The sequence below is a fragment of the Harpia harpyja genome, chromosome Z, assembly GCF_026419915.1.
Source record: "Harpia harpyja isolate bHarHar1 chromosome Z, bHarHar1 primary haplotype, whole genome shotgun sequence".
Taxonomy (NCBI): domain Eukaryota; kingdom Metazoa; phylum Chordata; class Aves; order Accipitriformes; family Accipitridae; genus Harpia; species Harpia harpyja.
Window position 1 is genome coordinate 71,614,299 of NC_068969.1, and position 23,335 is coordinate 71,637,633.

The window sequence follows — 23,335 nt, forward strand, 5'->3', positions numbered from 1 at the left end:
TGGATGTGGAGTAAAATGGACTGGATTAGGTGCAACATGGTAAGCAAAGGCTGCTGGCACTCCTGTCTTTGGGTGATCAGACACCACACAGGGTAGGTGGGAGCAGATGCAAGCATCAAGGCTGAAACATGGGTCAAAACAAAGCAGTGGCATATTCTAATACACTTATTAGATACACAGAAGTCAGGTTCACTGATGTACTTTGTTACCTGCTGAATGTGTAATTTTCTGCGCTTTGGTCCTTCACAGTGTCAGAGTTCACACTGTATCCACACAGGATGATTGCAGAACATACTAGATATGACTGTATTTGACTACCCCATGTTTTTTCTAGGAAGGTTCTCAAATGGTTTCCCTTGTCTAAATGACCTTGCAGTGTGACAGGTGTACTCTGCTCCTACCATCTCAGACTTTGTTCTGTGTGGCTTTACTTGCTCTTTTGGCTCTGAATTCACTTACAGACTGCATTCAATAACAGCTTAAAGTTAGCAATCGGACAATAAAAGCAAGGATAAACAGTTGAACCTGCCATTGGATTGATAAGAAATAGGAAAACACTATATAACAAATTCCACCACCTCTTTCCTTCAGGCAATCGCTTCCCACAGGTCCCAGGGCTGCCAACAGACTTCTACTGTGTTTGCTTAGACAAAACATGCCCAGCAGCCAATTAGCTCCTTTTCCCTCCTGGGAACCAAAGTGTTGTTCTTTTAGCAAAGGTTTTGTTAGGATACAGCCCTACCTTCCCTAGTAGCAGAAGGGAGCTGGTTGGGTATGTATCCCCTTCCCAAAAGCACGGCATCTTGAAAGCATCAAATGTTTTCCTAAGCTAGCACTTCCTTTTTGTTAAGACATGCCAGTTGTGTTAGAAAGTGCTCTGTGTAATCTATGACTTAAAAACGTGAAGCCTCAACTTTTAAATGAAGAGCTTGTTATTACAGTCCTATTGTCAGCCACACATGGCAGTTTTAGAGAGATACAAGTATTTTGTCTTTGTTAATAAACCTAAACCCTGCCTTTGATGCTGTGTGGTGATAAAAAGTATACAAAAGCTTGAAATGCAAGTACATTAATGTGTATATTGCTCAAAGTACTTGCATATTTTGCAGACAGGTTTTCTTATGTACTGCAGTCATCATTGCTTCAGTATGAGCAGAATGCATTACGGTTAAAAAAAGGTGTTATTTTTACACAGTAGTTTATTTTAAAGGTCAAATTTCAGCAGCTTAGTCTTGTGGAGTTTGATATTTTCATCAAAGTATTACAAACATTTTAGTACAAAACCACACTCACAACAAACAAAATAAACAGCTACTGAACCTTCCTTTCATCACCAAAACAAACAAACAAGTAAACAAAGAAAACTTAATAAAAAGCAAAATTTTAGGACCATGAAGTGATCTGGAATGAAATGGCAAACACAGAGTGGTTAAGCCTGTAAGTTCATTTATTTTCTACTTTATACTTAATGTTGTTTGAAATATAGTACTGTGTAGGCATGATTTACACCTAGAGTTAGGAATGTGCTCACATGCTACTGTTCTTTGTGTTCGGCTTTTGGCCTTGGCAAAAGCATCTGTTTCACATGGTGGAAAATTGGAATCAAATTGACTTGGTTTAAATTAGTTCATTATGTGCTAAGTAGTGATTTGGAGCTGTGGGTGTCATTATTGAAATGTTTTTCTTGTCTATAGAAAACTAGGAGATTACCTAAATTAAAGGTGGAAAATTTTAACTAATGCCAATGCCACTTGAAAAGAGTGTCTGGAGGTGTCAGTTCCTCACTACATGAATTATGTCAGATTATTATCTCTCTTTCCTTAGGTCCACCTGTAATGGAGGGGTTTTGATAAAAAATATGTGAATGATAAATTTGAATATGAGTTGTGCTTCATATAAAGACAACATTTAACAAACACTGTTAGCTCCACAGCAAATTGTAAGGGAAGCCCGCTGATTCCTTGGGACTCATGAAGAAACCCAAGTAAAAGGGATATTCCTGGAGGAAATACTTATCATAATCAGCATTTTGGTAGTTCTGCTAAAAGTGGTTTGATGTTCTATGGGATATATGGCTTTTAATGAAAATCTACTCTTACAAAAAGTGCACTGCAGTGGTTTGAATGGGAGTTCAGGGATCTTTTGATACTGTGCTTTCATAACGCACTGGCTAGAAGGCAGCGGAGAAGTGGTGACTGTGGCTCCTCATGGGAGGCTGGGACCTCTGTTTGTGAGTGATGCCACAGCATGAACACCAAGTCTCCGATCTCTGACCAGTAATACGTCATCCGTTAGGACACTGCCAGACACTGACAACTCACCCTGAGCATGTGAGCCAGCTGGCTAGCTATCTGAGAGCTGTGCTGAAAAACATGTTTTGTCTCAACACTGAAGGAAAAAAACCCACAAGTTTAAAGATTGAGGCATCTATTTTTCTTTTTTAATTTTCACCTTAAAACGTTTCAATCTGAGCCAATAAATGCTATGACAGAAAACATGGCTCATCCTAAGCAGTGACCCTTTGTCCAGGCCATCGTTCCTCTTCAGAAGAAACAGCAAAACAAGCACTTCTTTGCTTTTGAGCTACCAAGATGCAGAACGAAAGCTGGTTCTAGTTTCTTCTCCCTCTCAAAGCTGTTACCTCATCGTACACAAGCACTTGTCATAAGCCGCTGTTTACGCCCTTGGACACACCAGCCAGGGCTTTCAGCAGCTCTGTGAAGACCTTCTCTGCTGGCCAATTCTCTGCAGCCAAAGCCTTGAAGTCTCTGGGTGCAGCTTTGCTCTCTCCTCCATTTTACTTCAGTAAACCCTCCTGGCTGCGCAAAAAATCCAACAAGATGTTGGGCAACAACTGGAAGGATCCTGATGGCAGAGGACATTGTTTTGCCACCTAATAAAACCTTGTGGTGCTGTGTGCAGAGGTGGTCTCTGAAGCCTGAGAGGGGTGTAATGTAGTTGGGAAGCACACAGAGGAGGGAAAGCAAAATGCTTAGGTTGGCAGGGCAGCAGGCTCAGCAGGAGGGGCTAGAAGAACTGCGAGTCTGGTGCAGAGAGGAGAAGGCTGAGGCGTGGTATGGCACTTTACAAAATCATAAAGGGGGTGGATAACTCAGATGTGGGCATGCTGTTCAGCAAATCTCACAATACTAGAGCTAGGGGACACTCAGTGAAACTCATAGATCACCTTAAGTCAGATAAAATGGTGTTCACTTACAGTGCACACAGTGAACTTCTGGAACTTGCTGCCAGGAGAGGGTGAGAAGGCAGGCAGTGCCAGCAGGCCCTGAAAAAAGGATTAGGTAAATTCCTGTGCAATATCTATCATCTGTAAATGGGCACTAAGAGGGCAAGGCAGGCATGTATCCTGTCTCACCCCTCAGTGATGCTGGGGAAGAAGAAGAGGAATGGCTCAAAAGTTCCCAGGCTCATGTGCTCCCTCCTCCCTAAATAGCACCTCCCCTTCTGGGTAGACAGCCCAAACTCTTGAAAAGTGTCCTGAAGCCAGAGACAGGCTGCCAGCATTTAATAGGGTCCTTGAAATGTTTCATCTGTAACCCAGGCTGCAACACGGAAAACAATATCAGAAGATAGAGCTTTCTAGGGCATAGGTGGAAATGATTCCTTTTCCTGGTCAAAATTGTGACAAATATTCTTGTTAAACAGTGTCTCTGGAGGAGGACTGTTGTTCTGCTCCTCTGGAGACATGGCTTTGGTCATGCCATAGAGGTGCCATTGATGCTAATACAGCGTCATCATTGTCATTGTATCTCTACATATCTCTTGATAGTGAAACACATTGAACTCAACTAATTTATTTTTTAATCTTTGTTATTCAAACTTCCGCATATTTCTTCTGTTTTTAGAAAAGAGCCATGTAAACTTTCAGCTTCTCACTGCAAAAAAAAATGCTTGCTAATGGTTTCCATGCCCTATGTGCCTGGCAATCTTCAATCCTTACTTATCATGGACTGAGGATTCAGAAGGGAATACACAAATAAGATATGAATGCTGCTTTTTCTAACGTGTGCATCTTTTCACATAGGTTGAGTTGGAATTTGAGTAGTACCATCAGTGGGACTGTGATATGGAATGAAAAAAAGGTGGGGAGGAGTTAAAAATTTGCTGTTCACTCAGCTTTGACTATGCACTGTTGTGATTGACATCCTCAGTTGACAAGAAGGTGCCTAAAAGTGGAGAATAGTTTTGACTGTAAACAACTGATTTGTAATTGCCCTCTTTCACTGGATCCCTGACTCTTGGACTGACTGACATACATGTTATACCAGATCTGAGATTACTTGTCTCTGTATGCATTTGAACGGATCTTCCATATTCCCTTCTTGGTATGTAAACCTTTGTCAGTTCCCTTCATGCCTGTTTTTTTTCTGCCAGATCAGATTACTGCAGCATAGTCTGCAACAACTGGTGTGGTTTATGTTTAGCACTATGCCTTCCTCCCTTCTTCATGTTTATCGCATTGCCTCTGCTCTTAAACAGCAAAGCACAACACTACCCTTTAAGTTGAGACCAGGCCCCTGTTCCTATCTCATCTTAAAGTGAAGTTTCTAGAGACCTTCTCCTCTGCCTTAGGATATCCCTTAAAGTGCAGTCAGCAGGGCCGTGGGCTTACTGAAGGCATGCGTATGTCAGTGTAATCACATGGGCTTATATTTCAATAAGCAATATCAAGCCTATTAGTAATAATGAAAGTGTTCAAGAAGGGAACTTGAATTAAGAAAACTCTTTACATACCTACTACACAGTTTGAATTACAGGAGACTGTTGTATCAAATGCCCATCTACAACACACACTGGCTGTATGCTAGTGATGGAGGAGACCCTTAGGTTTGTAAATCTGCTATGGGTACCCATAAGGTCATCTATGCCTCAGCCCCGGCCCCCCAGCCACAGGCCGCCCATGCAGCTTGCCTGCTCTCTCAGTGGACATCAGGGTTCTACAATTACTCCAGAGAGAGACAGAGGATGCTGAACTGTTATACAGTTGTCACTGTTACACACAGGACAAAGGGTTTGGAGAGCTGAAGATCTGTGAGACAGGCATGTGTGCATGAGGCGGGGGCACATGCGTGTGCAGCCCCTTTCCCTCATGAAAGTGTGCTTGTCGTAGAGTTTATGGTTTGAGAAAAAAGAAGGCAAAGTCTTGGTGGTACTCTGTTTCTAGTAGGGTGAAATCCACATTTCAATATTACGGACAACATGTGAGCTTTTCCGACGGAGGAGCTAATCTGTATGAAATAAGTACAGACAAGCAGACCTTCAGATGTTTTCAATGCAGCTGAACAAGGGTTATCCATCATTAACTGTGTGTGATGGGCATCCATCATCCGTCCTACTTTTATTTACTTTTCGGGATCCTGGGAACTTTGTCAACAGCAAATCAAAGACCTTGCAACAGTTTCAAAATGGATGCTTCAACTTTGTGTTACTGAGGTGGTTTCTCATTGACATCTTTCAATGTAAGCAGTAAATCAAATCCAGACTATGTAAAAGTTGCATTTATTTGCCAGTTAATGTATTCCGCTGTCACTGAAATACATGGAAAGTTTGCAAGATATTTAACTAGTATTAGAATCAGACTCTAATAACTGGAGAATTACCCTGAGTACCGTGCTGGCCTTGATTTCCCAGTGCCAGGTGTCTGGACAAGTGCAGATAAAGCGTAGCTGAAGGATACGTGTTTTAAGATACAATAAAGTCAACATATTTTAAACCAAGTAGATTTTCCCATCACAGTTCACACTTTCTTGGAATAATTGGAATGACAGAGATGTGGTGTCCACGATGAAGGAAAATTCAATCCTTACTGACTCAGGACACTAAATATAAAAGCTTTCTCCAGCAGGAGCTGACGTCTCAGCACTGGAGGCAGATCCAGCTACTAAAGAAATGTATTATTTAAAGGGACAGAGGGACAAGATGGAGGTGGGAAATTTGCATTGTTTTTGCTTGTAACTGTCATGCTTTAACCCCAGCCAGCAACTAAGCACCATGCAGCCGCTCACTCATTCCCCTGCCCCCTGCAGTGGGATGGAGAGGAGAATTGAACAGAGCAGTGCTGAAGAACCACAGCTATTGAGAATTAACATAAACAATTAACATTAACCCAAAGGAGGGGGCAAGAAGATTTTTTGGGGATCTGTGCAAATATTATTGTGGCAAAGAGTGCAGTTTCCTCTTTTAAAGCAAGAGGCTGTATTTTCATTTGATGTTATACCTTGCAGCAAATATGAAGATAGCTTCATTTCCTGTTTGGTGAGCAAAGGCAGAAAACAGAAGTTGGTCTTTGGGGGCTCAACTGTGTTATTCTGTGTGTGAAGGTTTGTTAAAGAACATGGAAGAAGCACCCTTCAGCTTCATGGCTTTCTTCCTTGCTAACAGCTGGTCAGTCACAGGTGCTGGCAAAAACCCACCAACCTACTGATATATACTGGGGAGAGCTTTGTTATTTTAACACCACATTCAGAGAGCTCCTAATTTGAGCTGGTGTGAAGTGCTCCCTATGAATACAGTGAAAATAAAAAGAGCTCCAGAAGGAACCTGAATAAACACAGGAAAACTTATTTGCAAATACAACAGCTAAGGAAACAACCGTGCAAAATCTGTGCACAAAATACACTGTCTGGGTGAAATTTGATTGTAGTTTTACTTTGTAGCCATGCTATCGCTCTACAAATACAGTTGTAGCATTTCTTTCCTCTGGTACGTATCTGAGGGGCTGGCAGAGTACTGAAGAAAATGCCTTTTTTAGAGGGTATGGGACAGTTTCTGGGAACTCAAGAAAACCATAGGACAAATAGTCAAGCAGTCATAACTCCCTGGGGGACATCCAGTAACTTTTTTGATGCCAATACCTTTCCCCAGAATTTTCCTGAAAACAGGAGCCCCAGTGAGCACTTGGCTCTCACAACAGCACTGCCGGAGGCCAGGAAAGCAACCACGAGGCGTCTGAGATAGCGCTGGGAAACGTCTCCAGAAGGAGACAGAAAATAACATTTGGAGGTGAGGTATCCTCAGCTGTGCTACTCCCATCTCAGTAAAGAGCATTAGGCTATGCTCAAGGACGATCTATAGCAGACAGTGCCATTTTGGGAGCTGGACCAAAATTGCATGCAGGAAGGAAAGCAGAGATTTCCATTAGTTCTTTGTGGTGTCAGACAATATACTGGGGAGTTAGTTTTCCATGACTTTTGCCTTTGCAACCTAAGCAACATTTGCTGTGCCAGGAAGCTAGTCATTTAGAGGCTCAGTCTTCATCAGTTTGAAGTTTGAAAGACCATAGATGTTTTTAGGGAAAAGGACAGTAATGAAGGTTTTAAAGAAAAAAAATATATTGCAAACAGTCAAAATGACCAAAGACTGAAAATGGTGTGGGTTCTGGTATCACTGACAAATCTGCTCTTACCCCACGCCCCACTACAAGTTCACAGTCTGTACTTCGTCAGTGCTCATACAAGCTTTGGTGGACACAGTAGGTCACTGCAGCAAAGAATATTCATTTGAAGAAAAACCTAGTTTCCCAGACACACCTGTGTTTCCAGATGGCATTAGCTGAGTACCAATATAAAACAAGCTATTGCAATTAGCTAGCTCTTCAAGCAGAAGTATCTTTTCTTAAAGACAGATGCTGTTTGAGGCACTGCCCTGGAAAAGACAAAAGTTATTTGTCCACAGTGATGAAATTTTAATCTGTTTACCGAATAAAACTTGTGGCAATATATTTTAGATGGTATTCCACAATGGTTTTTTGCTAATAGCATTAATAGCCCCCAATATTGCCAACATTTGGCATTTTTGCCTGTGATCTTGCCTAAATGTTTGCAGGATTCAGATCCATGTTCCTCTAAGGTTTTTGGCAGTTGTCCAAGTTTTTTTTCCACTTACTGTAGTAAAACATGCAAGAAGTAGTGGTTTCTGGAGTTACATTTTTCCAAATGGGTTCCAACTTCTCCTGATTTATCAGATTCAAGGAAGGAATGAGAGATTAGTGCAAAGTGAGGGCAGGGAGATGAGAATAACGTAGCCTTAGGAAACCCAAGGCTTTGATCTAGGTGTATGGAGGACAGACATTGTGAAGCAGACGATGAAGATCCATCTTGAGGTCTGAGTGACAAATGACATAGATATGTCTCCCAAGATGTAGTATGCGCATAGAATCTTTCAGGAGAATGAAAGCCTTATATTACTTGGCTGTCTACCTGCTATTTTCTGGGTGGTGGTGGATAAGATCTTGCTGAGACCTGTGAGAATCATTGAACTGAACCTCAGGCAGAAGATTGCAATGATATAGATAATCTGGTCCCTAAAGTGAGCATGGTGGCCTCAGCTAATTCAATTTATGGGCTGCTTTCCATATTACAGAAATCCTAGGAGAAACTTGCATTCACCAGAGGCTTGATCTACAAAAGGTGCTAAGTTTTGCCAGCTCTGATTAATTTCATGTAAGGTTGTGGGTGTTTGCACCTCTGAAACTCAATCCTTACATGTGATGCATGAAGAATCTGCCACATTCAGTGTCTCATTATCCAGGAGCATAAAAATGAGTGAAAGGGGGAAAAAACAACAAACCCAAACTTCATACACATTCATTAAAGTCCATCATCGGTATCTAAGCAGCTTGATAGCATAACAATATGTCAGTTGTCACTTTGTAGCATGCAAGTTTTATTCCCAAATTACCCCAGTAACCTAAATAAGAAAGGCAAAATACACAAAGAATATGACCATCTGGAATACATAATGTGGAAAGATCTGCAATGCATTACATGGTCTGGAAAGTGGCTGGTCGAATTCCAGAGAGCTAAGATAGACTTCAAAGTCTGGCCGCACATCAGTGAAACTACTGATCAGCTCAGATATTTAAAGTGGGTGTAGATGAATGAATTTATTACATTTTTTATCTGTTGCATTCATATGGGAAAACATGACTGTAGTCAGGTTCTCCATTGATTTCATGGTTGGTTCTTTTGTTTTTAACTGTGTAGCATATTTTCAAAATTTTACATCATATTGCAGTTTTACAAAAAGTATTTTCCCATCATTTTAATGCCATTGTATAAGAGAAAAAAAGCCCAACAACTGTAAAGAATAAGACATGACTCAAATACCTTAAAAAAAATAGTTGGGCAATTTTAACTTTTAAGTAATGAAAGACAATCAGGCTGGATTTCCAACTTTGTTTTATTTTCAACTAAACTCCCAAACATCCACCATTTGGGATTTTTCATATTTTTAATTCAAACAGCTTCTTCCTGAATTAATTGCTATGTCTGACTCTTATTTTCCCAGACTTCCAGCTTTTCTACTTTTTGTTGGAGGAAGGGGAAGAAAGATGAAGCCATACACTTCATTATTTTCCATGTGCTGATCCCAGAATCACATGCACCAGAACTGGGATTTGATGTGTTCAAGGCATATTTTACCCAGCCTATGAATGAAACCACGAATCTCCAAACTTTGATCATCTCTAATGGGACAACTGGATTATTCTACTTTCCTTTTTCCTCTCTTGAATGTTGGTATTGTTACAACAGCTCATATAAAGAGTCCTTCACTAGGCTCTCCAAAAGCAGTACTACACTAACTAAGCATGATTTTACTATTCTACCTATTATTTAGACACTGATATTAACTATGAGTAACAAATAGAAGATTTTTACTATAAAATACAAAAATGCTGCTTACGACAGTTTTTTCCTAAATTAGTTAGAGCATGTTAGCTTTTGTACTGAGCATTCTTCACTACGTGATTCAAAGGTTCCTGTTTATACAGTGCAAATATCAAGTAAACTGCTGGGAGAGCTGTTTTTAATTGACTTTTAATTACTATGCAATACATGATAGAAATTATAGTGTAATACATGCATAGTACTGGCTGCAATGGAGTAAGAGAACTGTCCATGGGAAATGCGTTTGCAATTAGGTCTTTAAGGTTTTACCTTCCCAGGGACCATAACAAAATCCCAGTATGGTTCATGCAGTTTCCCATCTTCCAGCTAGGCTAGCACACACTCAGGAAGATGCAGTAAAATGTCTTCAAATACTGTCAATAGATAGATCAGCACATACAGCACAGCAGAAATCACACTACTGTCTTAAAACTTTCGCTTTCTGTCTTTTCGCTTTCAGGAAGATAAGAATAATTATGTCAAAATAGTGATGGCCTTGGAAGATAAACTATTTTCCCCAGGATCTTTTTCCATCCCATTAATGAAGTCACTGAGGAAGATGCATATATTCTGTTTGGCTACTTCTCTGTACAGGTTTGACCTAAATCATTGAAGTTAGTGAGGATTTCATGCTGTGATGTGGATGTGGGAAGAAGAATGGACAGGAACAGCAGCAAGAAAACACGTCCATATTGAAATGGGGGTTTGGTTAAGGACCGATAGCTGTTGTAGCTAGAGTGGACTTCAGGCAGCTGTGACTATAGATCACAAGATTATGGCAACCACCATCTCCCTGCCAAGGGCGTTCCTCCAGAGTTCTCTGAAGCCTTTTCAACAGTGCATTCTTCCTTCACCAAAGCCTCAAGAGCTGAGGTCTGAGGTGATTTATCTCATTCTTGCCAACATCTTTGAAACATCCAAAAAGGCAATCCCTATGGTCATTTGGCTTATCAGCTTCCTGTTTCTCCTGAAACCCAGATGTAAGAAATAATCTAATATGGCTGAAGAAAAAAAAAAAAAAAGGAAAAAGTTGGCTGAGCATTTCAAAACCTTCACACACCACAGAAGTTTGGGTGTCACTTTCTTCATGTTTCATTCATACCTTTAAAAGAAGAGGAAAGGAAAACATGTATTTAATCAAAATCCCAGCTGCATTTCCTAAGACTATGTGTTTTGCAGATGGGAAGACTCAGAAGACAGATTGATTTTTAATCAACATTAAATAAAGAAGAGCATCTGCTTCATGTAGTAAAAATGTACCCTATAGTCCTAGTCATCTGACACAGCTGCTGATGGCATCACTAACACAGTGATACAGAAAGAATGGTGGTAGGACAATGCACACCACCTGGGCAAAGGGTGACATGTAGTAGAAAAACTATCTAAAAATCAGTGTTCAAGACTTCATTTACCACACCTTGGTACTAGAGACTGAATGAAAAGAGTAACCCACCATAAATGCATAAAAAATTTCTTTTTCATTATAGAAACAGATCCAAAACAACCCACTGTTCAAATAGCTTAATATTTCCAAAATTACTGCAGACAAGGTCTAAACTTTTTGTCTGGTTGCAATCTCATTGTCTTTTAAGCAAAGGAGTGTGAAAACAAAAATTACTTGGATAATTGGCTGGAATATTTTATTCCCCCATATAACTTGCTACTCGCAAGTGAAGGGATTCCTCTCTGAGGAGAAGGAGTGGAGCTTTATTTGCGTTCAAGCAAGGCTAATAGCTATGAGTACACTGCCGTGATTTGTTACAGTTTAGAAAACAAAATTGCAAAAAGCATAAAAACAAGGTGGTTTAGGAACTATGAATAGTAAACAAACATAAGAGTTGATATGAACAATGTATCAGTAACTTGGAGGCTAACTTTTTATTAAGTCTTCCAGAAAATATTCCAAATTATTATCATCTTTACAAAAATAGGTTCTCTTTGAGAATGATCCATCCACAGAAAATAAATGTTTCCAAGAAAAATAGTTCAACTGGCTGTACAAAGCTGTGATAAACATGCTTAATTAAGAGCAATAACACAAACCTAATTGCAATAATCTGCTAAAGAGTGTGAAGCACACTGGATGTAGCTGCTTTGGGAAGCAGTTTGGAGCTCAGGCTAAAAGGTACGGGTGTTTAGAAAGGCAAGAATCACTCTGGTTAATTATAATGGGATTTGACTTTAAAGCCTCTCCGGGACTACTTTATTAATTGGACTACTGAGGGCTGTTTAGTGGAAGCATAAGCTAATATGTCCCATCCTCAAAACGCTAGCAGGTAAGAAGAAAAGGCACTGCAGAGCTGAAGAAGCCCCCAAAACTCAGGGCTCTGTTGCAGAGGAGTCTCTAGGACACAATAGCCTTCGTTTTTTGATAATTTTCTGGCAAGCCAAGGTTTTATTTTGGCAGATGTTAATGCAGTAAGTTGGAGGGCAAAGTAGTCTTGGCTTTCTTATCAACTAGCTACTGCATATTAGGAGTATACTCAGCCTTGCCTACACTTGTTAATACATATTACTCTAAAGGTTCTAGAGTAACTTTTGGAGTCACTTTTAAGGATACTAAAAACAGATCTTTTAAAGATCTTAAAAACAATCCAGATTACCTTCAACGCCATTTAAAAGAAAGGAGGGGAAAAAAAAGATGTATCCTCTCCTTGCTATGAACAAGAAAATTGTGGTGTAGCAGCCAGAAAAAGCAAACTGACCCTCCTTCCTCCTGGGGGGGCTAAGTACTCCTAATCCCCTTTCACAGGAGCTGCAGCTTCTAGCTCTCGCCTAGCATAGCTGTGGGTTTTGAAGCAAAACTCTGTATTATGAAAATTAGGAAGGGAGGGGTGTGTAGTGGAAAAAGTGCCCATATATAATATATTAAGCATAGCACTGGAAGGAGAAAGAGAAAGCTTGAGAAGTGGTAGCTAACACATCTGAGGTGTTCTTTTGGTTATAAGGCCTTGCATATGTTTTAAAATCATCATATCTGGCAGTCAGTCAAGACCAAGCTTGCCAGTCAATGTTTACTGGAAGTCTGACAGCAGGACACTTATCTGTTGGGTTTAGTTTTACAGGCATGCCTTTCTCTTTTGTCTTCCTGTCCTGCTTCATATTTTTCCTATTCTCATTTAAATGTTCCATTTTTTAGAATGGTTTAATAATCCTTTGAAGCATTTAATTTCCTCTTTGTCAGTCTAAGCCAAAACACAGACTATATTCCGTTTGACTGATGTTTGACCATGAGTATTTTTTATATCTATCCACGCACGTGCACACACACGCGCGTGCAGACACACACGCGTGTGTGCATGCAGGCATGCGCACACACACTTTTAAAAAACACCAATCTGTTACAAATCTGAAAGCAATCTTAAGCCCAAATTCCTCAGGAGCTCATTCAGGGACTTTTTCAATGGCAATAAGAGGAATATTCTTCATGTTTGCAATTATTTAATGGAGAAATATCTAGATTGCTTTCGGAGCACCATCGAGCAGAGGAGTGTGTGTCCCATTAGAAAACTAAGCTTTCTTTGAGAATCACTGATGATGAAAAGCTGTACTTATTTTGCCATACAAACTATGCAATTTAATGTGTACTCCCCTTAGGAGGTGACATGGGAAAAAGACCTAACTAAAGTCTTCTGATCTAATGCCCAAAATATATTGCATTTCTTTGCTTTATACATTTTAATGAAAAAAGTATTTTTAAAAGGTGCATATTTAGACATAAAAGAACCCAAATAATTTAAAACAATTACATTATAAATGTCAGTTCTTCATAAATGAAGCAATGAAGCATATTGAGCAGGAGCAGCGATACATTGTCAAGCAGGTACCCTTTTTGTAATGCTGCATTCCAGCAGCAAATGTTTCAAAAATTAAGTCATAACATCTTTGAAGGGATATTTTCTTTCTGTGGCTGAAGTCCATTTCTTATCTCTTCATTGGTTTCAAGGAAAATCTCAGTGCCATTAGCGTGGTCTTGTGGCAGTCTTGCAATGACCAATGTCCATGTGCTTCTCCAGTCCTCCATCCTAGGCTAGAGCTACGCAGTTCCTCCATGCACCCACAGCCGCGCAGGAGGGTGAGCAGCCAGAAGGGAAGAAAGGGCAGAGCCTGGAAAACCCTGTGAGAGTTTAATTCTTCCACAGCCCTTCTCCATGGTGTTTTCCTTTGTAGTCTGTTGGAGAAATTAGAAAAATTTGCAGAGCAATAAGTAGCTCATTGTCCAGAATAAAACTGTCAGATTCCACTTGTGTATGGGTGGTTTTATGCAAAATAACCTCCCTTTTTTTTTCTGAAAGCCTGACAGAAACCTGCATCTTCTCCAGCAACTCACTCACTTCTTTCTGTCCTGAGTAAAGCAGTCATAAACATCACTATTTGTTTCTGATTTTCAAATGGCTTTCCTGCAACACAGTCATTACATGACATGAGGCGTTTAACTCAAGCAGCATGCTGATCTTTTCCCAAAAACCAGCCAGTAAGATACATACGATGCCTTTTCTTCATACAGAGGGAAGGTCACTATGATATAAAAAGGAAACCCAAAAGGAGTACTTCTTCCAGATAACCCACACTCAGTCCCTCATGAGCTTTCCTTACATCTTTCCTCAGGGAACCCCAGCTTGGCTACACACAAGCAGAAATACGGAGGAAAACTGTGTGTTTGACCGGGTATAACACACCTGCACTCTCTCAGGAACATTATTTTAAGTGTGCTGCCTTCTAATCCAAAAATTGGCAGAATGCTTACTAACCATCTTTTGGTTTGTGTTTTTCATCTAGCTTTATAAAGGATGCAAGGAATAGCGAAGCTCAGATTCCAGCCTAAATGAAGAGGATCAGTAAATATATATACATCTTCTACTTCATACCTTGTTAAAGAATGGTCACTTTTCTCCCCAGCAGCTTCACAAAGATGCTACAGGATCACAGGAGTGGACTCTGCCTGCCCAGGCACAACATCAAGTCCTTTCTGACCACCAGGTCTAGTCCTAAAAGTTACATGTAGCTTTACAGGAATTGCATGTCGTTAAAAATATTTCCAGGATGCGTAATTTTTCTTTGCAGGAATTGTGTGTGGTTGATATTTTCAAGATATGTAATTTTTCATTGTCCTTATACTCTTCTGAAAATGTCAATATAGTGGAAAATCGAAAAATTAGTGCCATTTTAGCTGTAGTGTTGGATTCTACAAGAATGCACAGGAGAAAATTTAGCTCCCCTTGTTTCCTAAGTGTGCTTTACATAGACAGAAGAAGAACAGCCAGAGCTTTAGAGATACACAAGCCTATATAAAATAGCAGAAATCACTTTTTGGCTCCGAAATTCTGTTCACTTTGTGCACTCAAGTAAATTTATCAGCAAGAGCCAGAGTATAGGGAGAAAGAGACCAGTGTAAATCAGAAAAAACTCTGTAGCAGAAGACTTCTCTCATACAGAAAATATCCCACAAATAAACTGAATTTTTGAAAAGATATAACTAGCCCCATGCTATTTATCAGAGAAAGGAGAGCTTTTTTAGCAGCTGACTTGCAAAGAGTAATGCTAGTAACAAACATTTTCTTAACAAAACCACAATTAAGCAAAGACTTTTCAAAACCTACATTCCCGAACAAATCCTACCAAACAGTTCTAGTGTCTAAATTAAGGCTTTTATACTTATAAGAGGGTTCCAAAGGTGAAACAGATTTTTAATTTATCCATTTACTCCATCTCATTTGGGCTCAACAAGATACTTTATAAAATAGACGCAGGTGCTGCACAGAGATTTGCTGTTCTTGTAGTAGTTACTCTATATGTAGTAGTTACCTTATATGTAGTAGTTACCACATAAAGCATTTATCTTCTGAAATGAGAGGTCTTCTCTTTTTTTGTGAAATTAAGAGTTTTGCTGGAGCTTTTTCTTGTATAATGTTAGCTTCTTCTGTTCTGCTTAATGGGTCAGTATGTTTGCATAAGGTATTGATCAATGTACAAGGGTGAGACCAAACCTGAGCTGTTGCTTGGGTTTTGCTGGATGAATCAGATTCAAACTATGCTTCAGTTATGATCTCCTTCTTCCTTCACAGGGCTATACAAGAGCTGAGATTACCATAAACTTGGAATAAAATCTAGATTTTACTGGAGTATGGAACTTAGGTAACAACAGGTCCTTGATTCAATTGCTTTCTCTATATAAGTGTGCAGCTCCACCCTCTAGGGACAATAGGCTGTAATGTTTTAAATAATTTAAGTAATCCAAAGCCTGTTTCTTACTGTCGTTACGGGGCTGTCTCTTAACTGAGAAGAGCAGTTCTTCAGACAAAACACTGAAGAGCAAAAGAATTAAGTAAGAAGGCCATTCAAAATCTTCTAACATAAATTGCAAATGTTTTTTGTATTTCTGTATCTCTGTCAGGTATGATATTGAACATTCTCTGGCTGACACTGGCTACAGGAATTTCAGAAATGTAATAAAGCCATAGTTTTGCAGTGAAATCATCCATGGCGTGAGTTAACTGAGTTTTGAAAAATGATGGATTTACCTGCTGTATGGAAAAGCCAAAAAAAGTTCTGCTTTTTGTATTTTCAAATGCATAAAATGTTTCGTTGTTACTACAGTTTCTGCTCTGAGGTGTTTTTCTAACAATAAATCCATTTTAAAAGTCATTCAGGATGATACAGAACACAATCCTTCTGGATGCTTGGGATTATGCATTTAAAATACATGTGCATGTTTCTAACTGAGCTTCAGAGTACATTGCTGTCCTTTAACTAGTATGCATTTAGCCTATCAAATTACAAAAATCAATTTCTTTACTGTCTTTTTTTGTAGATTAATACTCCATGATAAATAGGTATAGGCAAACAATATATTAGAGAATTCTGTCATTGCTTTCCTTATTGAGGACATCTAGTTATCACTAGGTTTCTTATGTGTGGACAGTCACTGCATGGAGTATCCTAAGTGTAGATACCTACATATATCTTAGGAAAAGCAGTGTCACATGGTCTTGATAAGGTCATATTTATAACTTACAAGTGTTCAGCTACAAAGAGAAATAAGATTTTAAAGACAAGTTGTGGGTTGCTTAGAGAATTTTTGTGTGCAAACATTGCCCAATGAAGAGAGTAAAAAAAATTGTGCTCTCAAAGTAGAGCAGCTAAATGTACCCAATAAACCCTAAATGACGCAAAACACATCTGGCTTCAGGTTTTGCAATGCACTCCATAAATGAATTTTGATTAGTCACAGGTTTGAAAATCTACAAAACAAACTTGTGTCCAGTGTCTCCTAATGTGGACTCACTTACAGTATTCGGCTGAAAACCTTGCAAAATTTGTATTTCACCAGCTTTATGAATGAACTGTTCTGTGGTTGTATCTGAACTGCACTTTGATTTTTGGCTTGCTCAACATAAAGCACAAAGCAAAATTCAACGATAAAGATTCCGTATTGGTAGAAGCAGGAGAAAATGATCATGTGAACAGACTACAGCTCCACAGCCAAATTTGTATAGAAGTACTCTTTTATTTTCCCTTCAATATATGAGCAATTCATATTTTGAAACTCAAGCCCAAACACTGGAATAAGGATTTAAAGCATGATGTCCATTCACTTTTCCCATTTGACTGACATCATTTTAGAAACAGAAGTTATTCTGCAAAATTTTATCTTCTGGAGTAAAGCCATACCTTTGGGCTTTACTCATGTTTGTGTTGTTCCAGATAGGTGTTGGACTCTTTTATTTTAGAAAGAATAGATTTTGGGGGTGGAAAAGAAAAAATAGTTAAATCTGGGTGGTAGTGGAGGGAGACAATAAATTATCTTTATAATTTATAATCTTTATATAAAATGGCATAATAAAAGCCCAAATTTTCTTTTACATAATGCACACTTAAGATTCTGGAGTCAAGCAAGAAAAGTAGTCATGCCTGTGTGTTTTTAAAAACTATAAGCCAAACATCCAAAACCTGCTCAAACCTGTATCACTGTAACTAGAATTTTCATTTCATTTGTCATTAAGGAAACCATCTCAATCTAGTACTTTGCTATTGTTCCAAGATTGTCAGAAGCTATTTGGGTCCATATCTGGCAGTAAGGAGGTGATTTCCGTAGAGAGGGGTAGAAAATCTTGTATGGCCAAAGGGCAGCTTTGAGAAAAGGGAAAGCAAGACGAGGAGGATGCTTGAAAGAAGGTCTCACCTGCAGAAAGTGAATATCCTGTCATTCCCTTCCTGATGCTCGGTAAACAGAGTAAACATTGTGCCCATCAGAGTCAGAACTTCAACACGGCTTTCCTTTTGCTAGAAGAAAAAGTAGAAAATTTGCCCATAATGAATTGTGCACTTGAGTGCAACTGGAATAAATAACAAAGGAACTTGCTGGCATACAGAGTCTCTCAAAAGAGACAGAAAGCTATAGGAAGTATGGGGAACAGAGGACCAAAACCACCCTTGGTTTCATCCTTTACCTCATCTAATCTGGTTTATCTCTCTGAATGGTCTGGAAGAAATGATATGTGTAACCCATTTTGTGGTTTCAAACATATCCCAGATGTCAGCCCTCAGTGTCAGAGTAGGGAAGTCTATTTGTTTATAGGGAAATGCAATAGCTACAATTTATGGTCTGACAAAGTCAATTTAATAACTGATTAGTGAGTTAGTGGGTTTCTGGTACTCGCTTCTACTAACCACTTCTCTGCCATTAATTGAGATGTCTCATTTTATGACTTCAAAGATGCTCAGAACAATGCTAGAAGGCAAATGGACAAAGAACAGCCAATAGAGCTGGATCTTAATTTAAACAAAACAAGAACAAATACAAGTACTATTTATCCCAGCTAGAAATCTACCTTTTAAAATACAAAAATCACCACCAAACTATGCTGTTGTTTCCAGTGTTTGGGCACAACATTAAGAAGTTCTTGATTTTAATAAAGGTCAGATTCTTTCACAATTGGAAAACATCTGTCAGAGAAGTTTGGTCAAACCAAACAGGCACTTCTGCAGTCTCTCACTGCACTGGCCAATAAAATAAAAAAAATTTTAAAAATAGCAAGGAGCAGAAGATGTTGAGCTCGTATTTTTGGCTTTTCCAAAGCTGCAGAAACAATCAGATGAGAAGATCCAGTCATAACATGTTTGAAATGGATTGAGGAGGCTGCAATTATTTTGCATGGCCTTGCTGCATACCCAGGGTCATAAACTCTTCTCTAGCTGAAATACACTGTGCCACAGGTTTTAAGTGGCAAAGAAGGGAGTTTGGGTGGGAAGCCAGAGACAGGTCTCAGGGCTGAAACAGTGGAAGAGACAGCGTGAAAGAGACAACTGAAGAGCAAAAAGGAGGGGCAGAACTCCTCACATGGGATGGCACTGTGTTGCATGGATATGCAAGGGGGTATAAGCATGACAGCTACATGATGACTGGTTTGGCAAGGCCAGTGTAAGAGGTGGGAGCTATACCTATGGCTCTGCAGAGCACACACAGTGAAGAGCCAGCTGAGAGCTCAGCCTTGTGACCAAGCCACATCACCATGGGCACATCTAGTGTCATTTCAGATTTATAGCTCCAGGTGTGATGTTGATGTGCTGCTCCTGCAAGGGTGGACCAGAAAGCCTGGATACCCCTGCCACAGGTAGACTGGGTCACAAGCAAGGGACTCAAAGCCAACGAGGCTGAGCAGATCTGCTCAATCCAGCAACAGAGCGACTCTTCTGGAGAAACCTCCTAGACAGCCTGGCTTTCTGGCTGGGGAAACTGCATGGGCCTCATCACGAAGACCCGGTTGAGCTGTGCAGTAATTGGGTCCAGGCTCACACAAGGTGGGTGGGTGTTCTGGAAAAAAATCCAAACTCGGCTCCCTGAGAGAGGGGGGAGAGAGAGACACTCCAGGAGTCAAACCGAAAACAGACTGGGTCCCAGGGCTGCTAATGAATATGAGTAGATGCTGATCTATTTCTGTACACAAAGCCGTCTAACGTAGCTTGTAATGAAGCATAAGATTAGATTAAATGATATGTGCATGTGTTGTTCAGGGCCCTTTGTTGCCTGCTGCCCCACAGTAACTTCTAAGCAAGACACAGTCCTTGAAGGTACCCACGTGCCTGCTGGCATTCGTCACACGTTCCCACGTGCAGAATACAGGTGTCTGGAGCACAACTTGACCTGCATGGTGGGTGATAAGTGGCTGGGACATGCAGGGACAAAGTAGACATCTTCCTGGCTAAGAAATGGCAAGTCCTCCCATGAGAGTGAAATCTTAGAAGGTCTGTCTGAGGCATCTGTTCAGAGACCAGAACACCTCAGTGAGTCCTAGTGCCATACTGTGCTGTGCCAACCAAAAGAAGAGGATGTATCTCAAAAGATTGTAGGGGACATGGCTCTACCCTGATCAGAGTGGAGAAAAGACTTGAATAGCATGGTTATACAGAGACATAGTCAACTGTGTTGTAATGTAGTCCTCAGAATGGTAGCATACATAAGGTTCCAGTCGTTCATTTTTGACGATGAGAAATTAAATTTCTCATCCCTGCTTTCTTCCTCTGGCTCTCACACATGTGGGTTGCCTGCAGCCACTTTGCATTCGTGGGAAGGTTTGACTGGCTCTCCAGAGAAGTGCCTAGAGGCTGTCTGAACTCTGGTCCTGGCAGAATATTTTGTGATGAAAGCCCAGAACTGGAAATGGAGAGACCCCCTGCTGCCAGCAGTATGCTGTCCTGTGAGCTCAGGCAGTCTGCTTACAGTTTCAAATAAATTCTTCAAAACTGGAATAACTTCACTCCCTTGTCTCTTAGGAGTTGCATGAGAGGAAATCGGATTGCACAGATGCAGAAGACATTGAAATAGCGTGCAGACCCCTTCTGCTCCACAGCCACAAACCCAAAGACGGGCCTACTTTTGTTTTGGTGTCGTGGAGGGAAGAAGCAATTAGCATTACCGCAGTTCACAGGCTGTACTATGTCCCCTGGCTCCAGACACTTTCATTTTCCTGGGAGGAAAACTTTTCTGGGGCTGGGTTATTTGTCCTGTCTAGACAGGCTGAGGAGAGACCTTGTCCTGCCATCTTATCCCATGAGACAATGGGGGAAATTTGAGGGTTTGGCTTTGCGTGCAGTATTTGTCACCTATAGAGAGAAGATGTCATATCTTCCCTGGGCAACTTGCCTATAGCTATTGGCTCTTCTGTCTTAACTCCTCAAAGCAGCCCAGTTTCTGGAAAGTAGTTAACTATGCCTTCAAAGTTGTGGGATCTAGCACCAGTACATTTCTCAGTGATTCTCCACATTTCCCTGCTTCACTGTAATTTTTCATCATTTTGGATACTTTGCACAAAGTAATCATCTCTTCGAAGGCTTAAAACTGGTATTGAAAAGAAGGTGATGAAATATATCCTGAGGTGAACAAATAATAGAACAGACTAGAAATGTGATCATGTCTCTTTGCAAGCCTGTGTTACTTCATTCACCCAGACTAGTCAGAATTGCCATTATCTTTTCCTCAGTTTTACTGTGGGTTAAGATTTTGCCTGTGATGAAATATTTCCTCTAATTCAGCAACCAATATCTTGCTAGATAAGAGCTATCCAGCTACAAAAAGTGAGCCATATTCTTGGCCTGCACCTGTCTGAAAAAAATAAAAATCAAAAACTATGTATGATGTTGTTTATAAAGAAGCCTGTCAGCACTTGCCAATTAGAACCAAAAAAACCTCAGTCTGAAACATGGGACAGAGAGAGGATGAATTAAAACTATTGGGAAAGAGTTACTAGCTTCCATACGTATTTCTGATTGCTTGGTGGTATGATTTCTTGCAGCTGAAAGACATAAATGTGATGAGCTGCATTCACCAAAGTATAGAAATATTAGCTGAATTTTTTCCTTTTTCAGCAAAATTCTTAAGCAGGTATTTAATTTTAAACCAAATCCTACAGAAGTTAATGACTGGTATACCCAAAGTTAATCACACGCCACCTTGGTTTGGGGAATGGACTGCCCTACTGAGGCTCAAGGATAAGAGCAGATTTCATACGTTAGCAGCTATCTGGATCATGATGGTAGTGAGAGTATAAAAGCATTTGCAGCTGTGTCATAACAGTGCCAGAGGGATAGTTTGTGGTATGTTGCAAACAGAAAGGTGACCAAAAGCTTAGGAAAAACATCAGAACCAAAGGCTGACATAGCCAAAGATCCTGTCTCCAGCAGTGTCCAATGCCAGATGTCGGGGGAAAAGGCATATTTCTCTTGAATGTTTTCTTAATATCCAACTATAAGTGGTTCAGTAATTTTCTGGGTCTTCATAAGCTGTAGCCCCCGGTAGATTTTTCTTCTATGAATTTGTGCAATTCTGTCTTGAAACCCTGCATACTTAGCACTTACACTCTCATGATGCACCCTGTGGATCACCCCAGCTTAACCACACTCTCAGTGCAGAGATATTTTGGGGTTTTTTTCTGTACTCATCTCATTTGATGTTCCTTTGTTCCTGCTACAGAGGAAATGGTGAATGCTCTTTACCTATTATTTTTTCCCATTGAACTGATTGCCTTATTAGCAACTACCAACAACCACCTCAGTTGTCATTCTCATAGAAGTCTAGTCTATTCAGTTGTTCCTTTGATCATTCTTGTTGTTTTTCTTTTTGCTTTTTCCATTTCTTCTATGTCCTTGAGGGACCACACTGTACTCAAGGTGTGAGGCAATAAAAGGTTATACAGTGGCATAAAGGATATTTGCTGCTGTGCTATTTATTCTTTCTCAAATAATTCCTAGCACTTGATTTGCTATTTTGACCCATACAGAACAGTGGTTGATTTTTTTATTTTTTATTTTCTGTGAAAACCAAGATCCTATTTCCATGTAGAAACAGCCATACCAGAGCTGCTGATAGTATAAGTAAAGCTGGAACTTTCTTCCTCCAACATGCACCAGTTTACAGGTATCTACACTGAATTTTATCTGCCATTTTCTTGTTTTATGTCTTAGTGCTGTGAGGCCTTTCCATAGTTCTTTTTAATCAGGCTTTACCTTTATGTACTAAATAGCTTAGATATCATCAGCAGATTCTAATATCTTTCACACCCTTTTCCATATCAGAAATCCTGGCTCATAACCTTGTAGGCTCCCTTGATGACCTCCTTCCACAGTGAAAAATACCTATTAGTTCCTGCCATCTAATTTTATCCCTTTTTTTTAGTCTATGCAAGGCTTATCCATCTTATCCTAAGGCGGCTTATCTTCATGAATAACCTCTGCTGGGGGATAATGCTGATGTCAGGAGTCGTGCATCCTCCTTGACTCACTGCCTGGTGAAACAAGCAATGATGGTGCCTGAAAATCCCCTTGGTGCTAGCTCAGGCTCAGCCCCAGTTGTCAGGACCCCATTAACACCTTCCTGAGCATAGCAGTTTGGTAGCTCTTGGTTCAGTGCAATGATAGGGAGATGCCTGTGCCCTCTGTCCCTGATGAAAAATATTCCCTTCAGTCCCAGAGGCAGTGGGACAAGCAGCAACTCCAGCAGGTGCAGCTGGGCACATTCCTCACTCCGCAAGGTTTCTCGCAGGGAGCTTTTCTTAGCTTATTACAGATCTCTCAGCCCTCCCTGTTATCTGTCAGCCAAACTCCTGAGGTATCTCTATCATCCACACTCCCCTTCCACCTTTAACCTCTTG